Here is a 13,001-nt window from a genome sequence, read left to right on the forward strand (position 1 = left end):
CTTAAAAGAGCAGTGTGATCTTGGCCTTGGAATTATAGCTTTCCATTTTTTGAGTTTTGTCTCTGAATTGTTTGAGGTGGAGGTTTAGACTTTTTGGTTCCAAGGGCCCCTTGTGGGGTGGGGGGGGGGGCATTTGCATCACTTGACGACGTGGACTGACTCAAACATTTCTGTGCGCGGAATGAGTAAGTAAGTAAGTAGAATGATGATGCATCCCACTTCATCATAAACTGGAGGCACATGGCCAATTGTTTGTTAAGCTGCGATATATAATATCCTGGGATTTTTCCTGTTTCCTATGGTTTTTTTTTTTTTTTTTTTTTTTAAGAAAACATGAAAATTGAGTTGTAGGAGTCCACTAACAACAAGTCTCGTGGTCAATCCAAGAACAACCTCTCTCACTCTCTATAACAGTTTTGAGTCTCTGCTGTGATCTTATTGTTTTTTTGCTATAGGCACCATGCTTTGGAGTGTGGGATTGTTTCAATGCGCTGGGTAGTGTCGAAAGGCAGTGACTATGGTGGGGTCACTAGTTCTCCTATTTATTAGGTTGACCAGACATCTCCGGTTCCAGGGGACAGTCCTCGTATAGAAAAACTACACATGTCCCCGTTTTTTTGAAGATTAAACTTCAACAAAACAAAATTTCAACCAGATAGTCAAACTGAAAATGTACACGTTTTTTCCACATTTTTGGGATTATATCTCCGGTTTTGGTCTCGGACTATTTATAAGCCACATTATAACTGTATCTGTATTATAACTGTTATATATTATAATATTAAATATTGTATAACTGCTAGATTGTTGGGTATGGATCATGTAAAGCCCAGACTCCAAACCAGGGCAGTCAAAAGATGTGATGAACAAGTCGTCTCTTTCCTGCTCTCATTTTTCCGACCACCAGACCTTGAGATGCAGAGTGAGCTGGTCTTGTGGGTGATCAGGGTGAGCTAGATCTCTCCAGCAACACACAAAGGAAGTGTACTGCTCTATGCTGCAAACCTGTTATGCATGGCTCATTAACCCTCACAATAACATGACCACAACCAGCTAGAAGCACCGCAAAGTGCTGCGAACCCAGTTTATGTTATGTTGGGAGTCCAGGCACCTACTGAAAAGAATGTCACAGTTGTTTATAAACATGCAGAGACACACACACACACACACACACACACACACACACACACACACTCAAATGACACAGTCACCCACATACTGAAACACTCCAACATGCCCCAGAACACACGCCCACCCCCCACTTTGCGAGCAGACTCTGAAATGTCTGTTGTAACCCAGGGGGAGGGGGCTTTACTGGGTTGCTGGGGGTCTTTGTGTGAGAAGAGAGACAGTGAAAGAGAAAGGGAGGGAGAGGTGGAGGGGGAAAAAACAGCGCGAGAGAAGGAGGTCTGAAGGAAAGGCAGGCAGAGAGAGAGAGAGAGAGAGACAGCAAGAGATTAAAATCACACACAGAACAGAGAGAAGAAAAAGACAACAACCGTTCTATTTCTCATTGCTTATTGTCTCTGAGCCGAGACCATCCAGAGCACACAACAGCACTGAATGAGAGAGCAGTGAGAGAACAAGACATGCAGAGGGCGTGAGACGCTGAAGGAGCTAGCGGCGTGTGTGTGTGTGTGTGTGCGTGCGTGTGTGTGTAGGCAGATCTGTCCACGGGCTGCGAACTGGAATAAAGGAGGCTGTCAGCAGCGTTTTTCTACCCTACAACAGGACTCTTTCCACCCAATTCACCCTTTCTTCACCCTGTGCTCCGTTTGCCTGAAGAGGACAAGGAAGACTGCAGAGATTCTACCGCACAACCAACCGGTAAGAACAACACAGCCTGTGGGTCTGGATGTCATTTGTTTGTGTGTACGTCTGCGCCTCTTTCTTACCTCAATCAGTGCTCCCCTATCTGGTCCTCATTTCCACATCCACGGATGATGGCTAGACCATCTAAGATGTGACACATAAAGAGACCATGCATGCTAACACGTTGATACATAACAGGAGATTCAGATGCAGATTGTACAGAAATGGTCGTGAGATTGTGACCAGCACTGTGGATACGTTATGTGGTGATGGACCTAAAGATTATGTAAATGTACTAATGGTGCCCAATGTCCTCAGTGCAGAAGGGTCTAGCGTGTCGAGGGTGCGCTGGAGTAGTGCAGTGGCTGTGGCAGAGCCGGCAGCTCAAGACTGGTGTACACTACTTAGCTGATAAAAGGACAGAGCCGGGGCTGCATTAAGCTGCGGTGAGCGAGGGAGAGAGGGGGAATGATGCTGAGGCTGAGGAAGAGAGGAAACATGCAGAGAGTGGAGAAAAGGAAGGACGGAGGGATGCAGGGGAAGGGGAAGGGGTGTGCTACTTTCAGTCAGCTGGGGCTTGTCCTCTTTCACTGCAGTGGGCGGTAGTGTAGCGATGTAAAATGTAGCCACATAGACACATACATAGATATACATGGTCATGGATGTCTCTCGGTGTGTGTGTGTGTGTTGTCAGGTAAACCAGAACCCACTTAGACGTTTTTACACCCAATTGCACGAGAATGCTAAATCTAGTGCTAAAATGAGAGCCAGAAGTACTATGTGGCTAAAACACAAAAGATTTCATAACGTCAGTACAGCCTGTGAGTGGTACTGTGTGTTTATGTGTACTGTGTGTTTATGTGTACTGTGTGTCTGTCAAAATATTTCACAGGCAGCACCATTTTACTGCTTCACTGACATTTACAGGCACGTCTAGCATGAAGAAAAATCCATGTAAGGCTAATTACTGAAAAATACTGTGGCGTGTGTGTGTTTATGTGATCCTCACTGTACACACACAGAGCACAGAACAATAGCCTTGTATTTTTACTCAGAAAGACATATAGCGGAGGGACTTGGTGTCACTGGAAAAGGATAGAGGACAGAAGAAGGCAGGAAGAGAGGAGCAAAGAGCACATTCAGATAAAGAGAGACGAGCAGAGACCAGATGAGAAAACAGGGAGGATGTGAAGGAGAAAGGAGAAGAGTCCTCCTCTCACCTCGAACGTCCAATAGAGAAATGTAAAGTCCAAATGATTTGGGTTCTGACAGATATTGATGAGAAAACAATGTGGGCATAAAGAGGTCATGTCATGCACATAGCATCCATACTATATCTCTGTCTGTGAGCATGTGTGTGCATGTGCTTTTGGAAGAACCAATGATAAAAGGAGAATGCTTAATAGACAGAAAATGGTGTATATCTGGACAAAAAGTGTGAGAGTGTGTGTGTGTGTGTGTGTGTGTGTTTTGTGGTGTAATGGATTTATGGTAAACATGGCACTCGATAAAATATGAGAGTAGATTATATACAGTACAACTATACCCATATGTTTCAGCATTTCAAATACACTATAATTTTAATGGAGACTAAATGAATGCATGATTGCTTGAGGACAGATAGGGATGTTGACCTTTACTGTCCATCTTTATGATCCACTATAGAGACATGAGATGTTGCATTACAAAGCAAAGCTCTTCATATGTGATGATAATACACAGCCACATCAGACTCAATTATGTTCTAATCCATTTCAAAAGCTTTGAAAACCACAAGAGTATGCTTACAAAAGAAAGAATTTACAGAAAGATTTGCATTTGTTTGGCAATCTTTGACATAGGTCTACGGGTGCGCTTGCATCTCACCTACACAAGCAGATGAGGCAGAAAATGTATTTACTCGTCTGTTGCTAGGACACTCCCTTTGAATATTTTGTAGAAGTCTCCTGATTGGTTGGTGCCGATGATGCAAGTTTCTCACCCCAGATCTTTCCATTTCGTCCATAGAAACATGCTCATCTGTATTCCTCCTTCTCAACGTTTCACTTTTTCCCATCTCTCTCGTATTCAACCTAAACACTATGCATACATACATTCATCTCTCTCTAGTGTCTTTATTTATGATTCCTTCGACATTTTGCCTTGGCAGTGAAATACACACACACACATACACGTCGCTGGCCACATTTATAGAAAGCTGAGGCTGAGCTCGCTATTCACAAAGCTTTGTGGAGCATATCAGCTTGTATGAACAGTCCAAAGTCAGGTTGTATGTATTTGTCTGGGTCTATATGGGTCTCTACTGTAGCTGGTCTATATGCAGTAGTCCATATGTATTCATGGTATGCAGCCAAAGTGTGTATGTTGCCAGGGTGTAATATTTATTGGGTGCCTCAAAGCCTCTTTGTTTTGGTTGGTGGGTAAGTGCACTTAGTGTGATAAACATTATGTCTGACTGAGTGGTAGGAGCAAATGGAAAGGGTTGATAAAGACTACTGGAGTCTTTGTAGGGATAGGGGTTGATGGGGGGGGGGGGGATTAATGGTGGTCGAGGAGAACAAGAAGAAATGGTGTGAACTAAGCATCACTGGTATATTGTTTGGTTCTACCTCATACTTATACAGAATATTAGACTAAACAAAATTGAACAGAATAATAACACTAACCATCAGTGTATATGTAAATCACAATTCCACCAACAACCACAAAGGTAAACAGAGTCTTTTTGAAGACCCCTAGATCCCTATCCCTATAATAGCCTCCTGAGACCCTGCGTCCTCATATGAGGACATTACATTTAGGCTCTGCTTTACCTTGTGCTTACTTTTTCTGAATAAAAACCTGTTGTCCTCATATGTGGACACTTCATTTTACCCTCTAGTGTTATCAGACACACAATACAATGTTTTGGGGAAAAGCAATATTGCGTCGATATCCACCTCCACGCTTTACCAGCATACGCGTGAGAACTATCGTCATGGTAACGTGCCAGTGAACGTTATGACATTTATTTTTTTTTGTATATGTTTGTGAACAGTTGTAGTATGATATGGCATCAAGTTTCCCCCATTTCGATCATTGCAAACAGACCAGGACGTGTTTAACTTTCATGTCCTCATACGAGGACATCGGGACTGAAATGTACACTTAATTTCATTTTTAGGCTACATATTATATTGAAAATTGTCGTACATTGGCCATATCAAACTACTGTAAAGCAATAATGGAAGTCAAAGTGTGGACATAGACATAATAGAATAGCCTGAATAAATAAATCCATTGAAGGAATTACAAAAATAAATAAATAAACAAATAAGAAACAAATAGAGCAGAACTGTTTCGCAACAGGGAAATCATTCCACCAATGAGGGATAACAGAAGAAAAGATTCTTGACGGTGACTTCTGAGATGAAAGGCTGACATAGCAGATGCTCATCAGAGAACAGCAGTGGGTGAAGGAGGACATAGAGCTGGATCATGGAATTTTGATAGCAAGGTGCAGAATCAGTGTTCTACAGGTCAGAGTGAGAGATCTGAATTAAATGCTGGCTGCTTTATATCCACCTCATTCCTGAGACCTATTTACAAGTATTTCTTATTACAGTTAATATTATCAGGACATGCTGACTGATCTCCCAGACCATGCATACTACTAAATCCTTTTGTTCTCTACAGAGGAGATTCAGGACTTTTGATTGATAACAAATGAAAGGGGATGGAGTTTTGGGAACTTCCTCTTTTTTTCTTAAAATATCCAGGCAGAGAAAGAGGAAGTTGCCAAAGCTCCACATTTGATATCAATGAAAAGTCCTAATTGTCCACCGTAGAGAACAAAAGCAGCTCAGTAGTATGCATGGTGTGGGAGTGTGGGAGGTGTGTCGAGAGGACAAAACTGAACTTCTGGCAGTCAGGAGGTATTGTTGTGGTAAAATATATGACCTTGATATGGCAAAGGATAGGCCAACTTCAATACTCTTAAACTTATGGTAATTGAATAATATGACCATGTGAAAGACAGGTTGATAGGACTGTCTTCTAGGATTCAGTTTCTGTCTGATAGAGATTTGAAATGCCGCTAAATTAAGCTTCATCATTAGCCTGCTACAGAGCAGAGCTAGTTATAACACAAATGATCACCGATAGGGGATCCCTGTAAGCCACTGGAACTGAACTCTGTTTTAAATGACCAAGACTTACCGAGCACAAATATATTAATTCAGTTTTAAAGAAAAAAGTCCATATGATTCAGTAATGAAATGATCAGTACATGTACTGTACATCCTTTGTCACCACATAATGCCTAAAATTATCTCAATATAGGGCACAGTTTGTAAAATACCAGATTTCTCCTTTAAGGATGCTATGTGGGTACATTTTAACATTAACATTTTTAAATGATCTTGAAATAGTATCATAATGTGAAGGGGAAAAGCATTTTGTTATAATGTCAAAACATCTATGCTCTCATGGAAGAAGGCTGTCACATCAGTGTGTGCTTAGCTACAGTACGCCCAGCAACACGTGTACAAGGCAACGAGAAGGGGCCCCAGCACTGAGCCTTGCGGCACCCATGTGGCAGAGCAGTGAGATGCAGACGTTTGTCCTAGCCTTGACATATTGGACTTGTTCACATATGCTTTTAAAATACAGTTTGGGTGATCTGATCACATTGTGGTTGACACATGTATTGTGTGGACAGTCATAAACGTTGCTGAGCACGTTTAGATTTTGCTATTGCTAATGTGACATTCATAAGAACTCCCATTGTCTGGGACACATCATCAAGGCATTAGTGTTTACAAAAGATATGTGATGGAATGTGTCTTGGACCACTTCGCGTCACAATGTGTCTTGGTGATTGTTTCCAAACAAATGTAAATGGGGTCATTGAACGATTGCCCAGTGAGGTGGGATAAAAACCAAGCTAATGGCCATGTTTGAGACTATGGATTGTAGGATGTGTTGGATGACTGTGTCAAAAGCAACAGAAGTCATGCAAGATGTGTACCGAGGACCAAGCTGCTGTTCTAGTTGATTTTAAGGCTTATGTCACAGACACTTTGATTCTAAGATGGTACGTTTCCACCAGTGAGCCTATATTGAAAAAGTCATTTTGAAGTCAATCATTATTTTGCCACAATACCTAATACAACAATTGAATTATTACGTTTTTTCTCATGCATTCTAAACAGATTCAGTGGAGATTAAACACCACACATACATTAAGAGCCAATAATATTTGTAAAAGTTTTGTAGTTTCTTGGCAGAAGCAACTCGATTTTGATTTCAAATACCCAGGTATTTCATGTTCATCATGTCATGCACCCACATGAGGTTCATAGCCCTCTTCATTGCTGCCAAAAAGCTTAAAGGTGCAGTCAGCAATCATACATGACATCAACCCCATAACCTTTTCTGTCACATTCAATGAACATCTCCACATGATCCGCTAGCTGCCTATTCTGTGAATACACTGTAATAAAAACCCTGGTCTCTGAAGGCAGCCCAGGCTCTGAAAACGGGAAGCATACAGTAGGCTAGGCTACAAATTGATGAGAGCATGTCCCCCCCCCAAACACAAAACACTGTATGGAATTTATCTGGAAATACTAAGGGAGGGGATAAACTACCTTTCTGGTGTGTTTTGTCCGGTCCTTGATCAAAATATAGTGTCGTTCTGGACAAAAGCATCTGCTAAGAAATTTGAAGACATAAACAAGCTTGATATCATGCGCAGTCGTTGACCGCATCATGAATTTTCATTTGACCATAGATCACAGATCCAGTCAAAGTCCTTCAAGCATAACAAACTCCAGGCAGTTTCAGTAGCCATGTTTACATGGACAAGGCTATTCCGGAATAAATCGGAATAAAAATTGTCATATAAACATTTTAATAGGAATTGAAATTCCTGATCTGTTCAGAATTGTAATCATAACGAAAGAGGCGGTGTAGTCCGCTCCTTTTCCAAATGAACAACTATGTATATGGTAATTCGGACTGACTGCAGTGTATCTTCCCAAGGAGAGGTAGGCAACAACGGCTTTTCCGATCAGAGATTCTAAAGCGCTTGAGAGCACCTGATCGGAATAGAATGTAGGCCTACCCCATGTTGAAAAAGAAATCAATCGGAATGACAAAAACTGTCCATATAATTGTGGCTGCTGTGGTTAAAGGAACTCTTCACCATTTTTTCATATTAAATACGTTATTCGCTTAATAAAACAAACAAATAAATAAAACAAATAAAACGTGGTGCATTTCTAAGCAGGTAAAAGGGATAACTATATTGTATGGCAGAATAATATTGGGAGCACTTAGACTCTGCGAAGTAATATCCTCACTCCAATGTGAAACTGAAAGTGCAAAAGTGAGGATATTACTGCGCCACACAATATTATCCCTCTTACCTGCTTAGAAATGCACCACGTTTTATTTTGTCTCACCATACTTGGTCGTGTGACTACTCGTGTAACTGTATTTTAATAGGGAAAACATGGAGGTGTTTGGTTGCTTCTAACTTCATCTCTGTTTGGATCCTAATGAATGCATTGGGCTAGCTAAGTGCTATCAAAGGTGCACCGCGCGCCAGAGCCAGCGAGTGCACGCATTGAAACGTGAGAGGTATGTATCAACTCGTGTTAATTAGGGGAATAACGTAGTTTAATATGAAAAAACGGTGAAGTGTTCCTTTAAATGACAAAGGATTTACATAATCTGTCAGCATGGAGGTTGCATCTGATGCTAGCAATTGGAGAGTAGAGAAAGAAAATTGATGATATTTTCTTTCTCTTCAAAAGTGATTAATAGAGGATATACCATTCGACCGTTCTGACCATGTGTGTGAGGTCAAATACGGGATCAGCCCAGGGAAGTTTTTCTAGTTTTTATGTGTATTCTATGTTGAAGAATGACTAGCAGGGGCTCTTTGCCTCCTCTTGGGCAGCTTGCATCTGCTCAACTCGTGTTCTCACTTCTCCTTAGACTTAGGACACACACAGAACACACACACACACACACACACACACACACACACACACACACACACACACACACACACACACACACACACACACACACACACACACACACACACACACACACACACACACACACACACATTAGCCTGGGTATGTTATCAAGTGGTAGACATGGCATAATGCCCCATTTTTGCCTATTAATGACCAGCATTAATATGTCTCAAATTTCACTATTTAGCAAAATCTTTGACAGGAGAACTTTTGTTTGGCACTGCTACTTAGGTTGCATACCTTGTTTTTCTAGCTCAGTGTGAAACTGTGGCAGTTACAGCGCTACACTCTGGGGGCATGTACATGGGAGCTCACAGACGTACCTCCAGAGCACTGTAGCTGCCTGGCTGCGTTAGCGGCTGACTGTATGTTCTGTTAATCGCTTTGGATAGAGGCGTCTGGTAAATAAATATTTAATTGGTCCATCTTATTTTAGGTCTCTTTCCCTTCAAATAGTGTCCAGCTCTTTCTGTATTTTGTCATTATAAGTTGATGCATCGAAGTGAATTATGGTTGGAAATGATTCATGTACAGGCATCTTTCCTCTTGTTTCTCTTCGTTCAGGTGGGAAGTGCTGATGCAGTGAGGGGCGAGAGGACACAGGCCCCAGGTTGATGCAGTAAAGTGCACTTTAAAAAAAAAGAAACTTTGAAGAAAAGGTAAGACCTAATAATAGGTGCACCTCCCGTTTCTCCATTGATACACTAACTATGGCCCAATCCCATTTCTCCATTCACCCTACCCCTCTGCTTTGCTCATTCATGTTTAGAGGTACTGTAGGGGTGTTCGATTAGACGGGAATAGTGAAGTGTTAGGGCTAAACAATGTGAATTGTGAGGCTTTGAAATGATTCAGCAGCAACATTTCTGCTGACATCAATGCAGGGTAGAAACAGCAACGGGCAGGACTAGCCTACATTAGCCTACAAATACCCCTTATACTGGCAAAGAGAAGAAGCAGAGGAAGGGGTAAAAGTGAGAAATGGGAGCAGGCCTAACACTGCAGAGAGAGAGAGAGAGGGAGAGAGAGAGAATATGTAGTAGTCCTTGGCTTTGTTACAAAACTGCGTTGGTGTCCATGGCCACATGATGTAGATCAAACATAGTGCATGCTGTTAGAGGTGATGCCAGGTCCTAATCTCAGGACAGTATCTCTCTTCTGAACTTGAACCAGATTACTCCCTCACACACACATAAACACATGCACACAGCTTCATTCTGGCTGTTTGCAAGATTCCTGGTTCGACCAGAATACAATTATCTTTCTATTTTTCTTTATATGAACGTGGCAAATGAATGAGAACTCATTGCCATAAGGCAGGAGGGCTACAATACAGGTCATGAACAGTAGGTCCCACAAGCACCAGGGAATAAACCATAGTATTTCTTCTGTTGTTCATCAACATAGGTTATGTCAATTTTAGCCTGTAAAGTTTAAAGTATACCCCAGTAGACATGGTGATCATGTGCATGACAGAAATGTTATCATCAGATTGCACGTTGAGCTGGATCGATCTATGCTATTTCTTAAATTAAGCTACAGTATCTGCTATCTGAGAATAAAATTAAGGCAGATCCATTGATGAAATGAGGCACAACTAAATATACCACATAGCATGATATGACCATGTTACCACCTGCTAAGTGAAGAAAATAATGTACAAAAAAGTACACTCATGTGTCGCTGCTGGTCATTTGGCCCTAACCCACCTCCCAACTAAAAAATAAATAAATAAATTCTGAAGAAATACTTGATGCTTTTTAACTGATTTACAAATGGTTCACTGCCCCTTTAGGAGCATTGTGTCTACACAGTTCTCATAATGATCTTTTGCTAGTTTCTAAACTCTAGCATTGTTTGTGCGACATTTATAGCACAGTATTAACAATGATCTGCATAATATTAAGTTGGTAAAAACAACCATTGCTTTGGAAATAGAAGCATGCAATGACATGATGCTGACTAGACCATCTCTGCTTGCAATTAAAAGTGAATTATGATCCTAGTAGCCACTTACTGTAGCTGAGAGGAATCCATTTCAATCTGCATACCATGTGCTTCATGCAAATGCGTAGTTTAAGGGAAACTAATTATTGAAGACTTCAAGGCTGACTAATTCCATTACACAACGACAAAGACCACTCTTGATATTCTTGTCCATTTTCCAAATCACAGTGAGAGCAGTCTATATCAAAATGTCCTCTCACAGTTTATGAATGGTCAGTTGAAACCGGATAACTCCGCAATCTTCTCTAGCCTCGTCTTTGTTGCCTTTATGGCTTCCTTTTAAACGTTTCTTATATTAAAAAGGAGATATCAACAAGCCAGGTAGAACCTGCCACTCTCTCTCTCTCCCTCTTGTGCGCACTCAGATGTGTTCCCAAATAGAAGAGTAGTATAACGGTCAAGTTAAATCTGCTGCATGGAGGCTGAGAGAGGACCCCAGTAGCATGTAACATGCTGTTGTGCAAAGAGTTTGATTCCAAAACGCTATATAGGCCTACACGTTTTTAAAAATCAAATCCCAGTTGTGTTATTTTGATTGAGTAAAGATAAATCAAATAACAATATCCAAAAACATTTCTAGAGAAATTACTGGGGATTTTTTTTTACATTTATTTTTTTAATATTTATGAAAATTCATCAAAATGGTGGATATAGCGTTTTGGAACCAAACTCTTATTGTAAACATTCTCTAAGAAGAGTCAAAAGCAGTTTGCAGTAAAGTTGCTTTTATTTATTGGCTAAACTGTGGTGCCCTCTGTCCCCTGGTGTCCTATGCACCGGATGCACATGGTGGTAGCGGAGGCCCTGATTATACTTCCCAAATCTTTTCCATCCCCTAAACCTGCGACTCTTTGTAATCTCCAAATAATATAATACAAAAAAAGATGGTGTCACAATATGTCAAATCTCATGTTGTCGTCACTAGTCTAAAAACAGAAACTGGTGGGTAAAATAGTTCTTAAAATGGAGGATATGGGTATTTTTTTAAGGGTATTTTTGAGGAAGCAGGAGACAAAAACATGCAATCACATGCATGCACCCAAGTGCGCACGCACACACACACACACACACACAATCTTGCTCTCAGATAAAGGAAACTGAACTGAAACTGGTGCCTGTCGAAGCTGGTTTACCGAAAATTGAACCTACACACACACACATACACACACACACACACACCCATCCCCCATATACACACAAACACACTCATTACTAATACACAGCAGCACACACAAACACACCACATCCTTTTAAAATATAGTCTTGAAAAGAGAAGTGTTTTAGAACGGAGTCAAAATTAACCTCGGAGAAGTCTAATGCGGCATAAGATACTAGCCTAGATCTCTGGATTCAAACTGTCATCAATGAAAAAGGAATTTGAGAACATTTGAGACTACAATAAAGAACACGCAGAAAAAAGAAGAGAAGGGTAAGAATCAGAGAGAAGGGGAGAGCACCATAGAGATCTGTGTTGGGTACATTTGAGCTGTTTTTTCATTGGGATTGGGTCCAGTGAACAGGGTAATTAGCTGTGGTGTGTTGAGTTGAGATGTTTGAAGAAGACAGTGACGTTTCAGCAGAACTGATATTTGTTGACTGATCTTAACAAATTTGTTTTTTGCTGAAAATACTTACCATTCGCAAGATGATGGAATACTTACATATTATTCAATCTATTGTGATTGGGATTAATGATCCTAATGTATTACCAGAGACATGTAGCTGTTGTGTATGAAAGAGTTAATGTTATTGGTATCTGGTGTGTATTTAATAGCAGTGTATTGTCTTAAAGACATGACTCCTGCCTATGTCTGGATTGTTCGGTTTCACTGCAACTGTGCAGTATCTCAATAAGGAGGGAATAACTGCATATACAGTATGTGTGAGAAAATCACTGTAAGGTTTGGATGTCCAAGAATTGAATAAACGCTAAGATGGTTTAAGATGTTTAATCAGAGCAGCATGGCACATCTCTCCATCCTCAAGCAGGTCACAAGAACATATGAACTGCAGTACTTCCTGTCTAATTACTAGAGTCAGAATACTCACAGCACCACCTAGTGGTATAATGTGGGATCTACATAGTAAGTGAACACAACATCCCCCCTTTACTTAAAAGATATTTTCTTCCCCTCACAGGACAGTATGAAG

General features: G+C 40.8%; 1 protein-coding gene across 3 annotated transcripts in view; it reads left to right on the plus strand.

Moving 5' to 3' along the window:
* The first annotated feature begins 1,390 nt into the window (after positions 1-1,390).
* Positions 1,391-13,001, plus strand: part of fam49al (family with sequence similarity 49 member A, like) — a 32,146-nt gene continuing 20,535 nt past the window's right edge. For 2 of the 3 annotated variants that reach the window (XM_062529720.1, XM_062529721.1), the window contains exon 1: positions 12,087-12,279. The gene's annotated coding sequence lies outside the window, so the exon portion shown is untranslated. Of the gene's footprint in view, positions 1,828-9,407; positions 9,503-12,086; positions 12,280-13,001 lie in introns of those variants that run through there. The other variant, XM_062529722.1, reaches the window with a different exon arrangement.

This window comes from Sardina pilchardus, chromosome 24 (genome assembly GCF_963854185.1).
Source record: "Sardina pilchardus chromosome 24, fSarPil1.1, whole genome shotgun sequence".
NCBI classification, from domain to species: Eukaryota; Metazoa; Chordata; class Actinopteri; order Clupeiformes; family Clupeidae; genus Sardina; species Sardina pilchardus.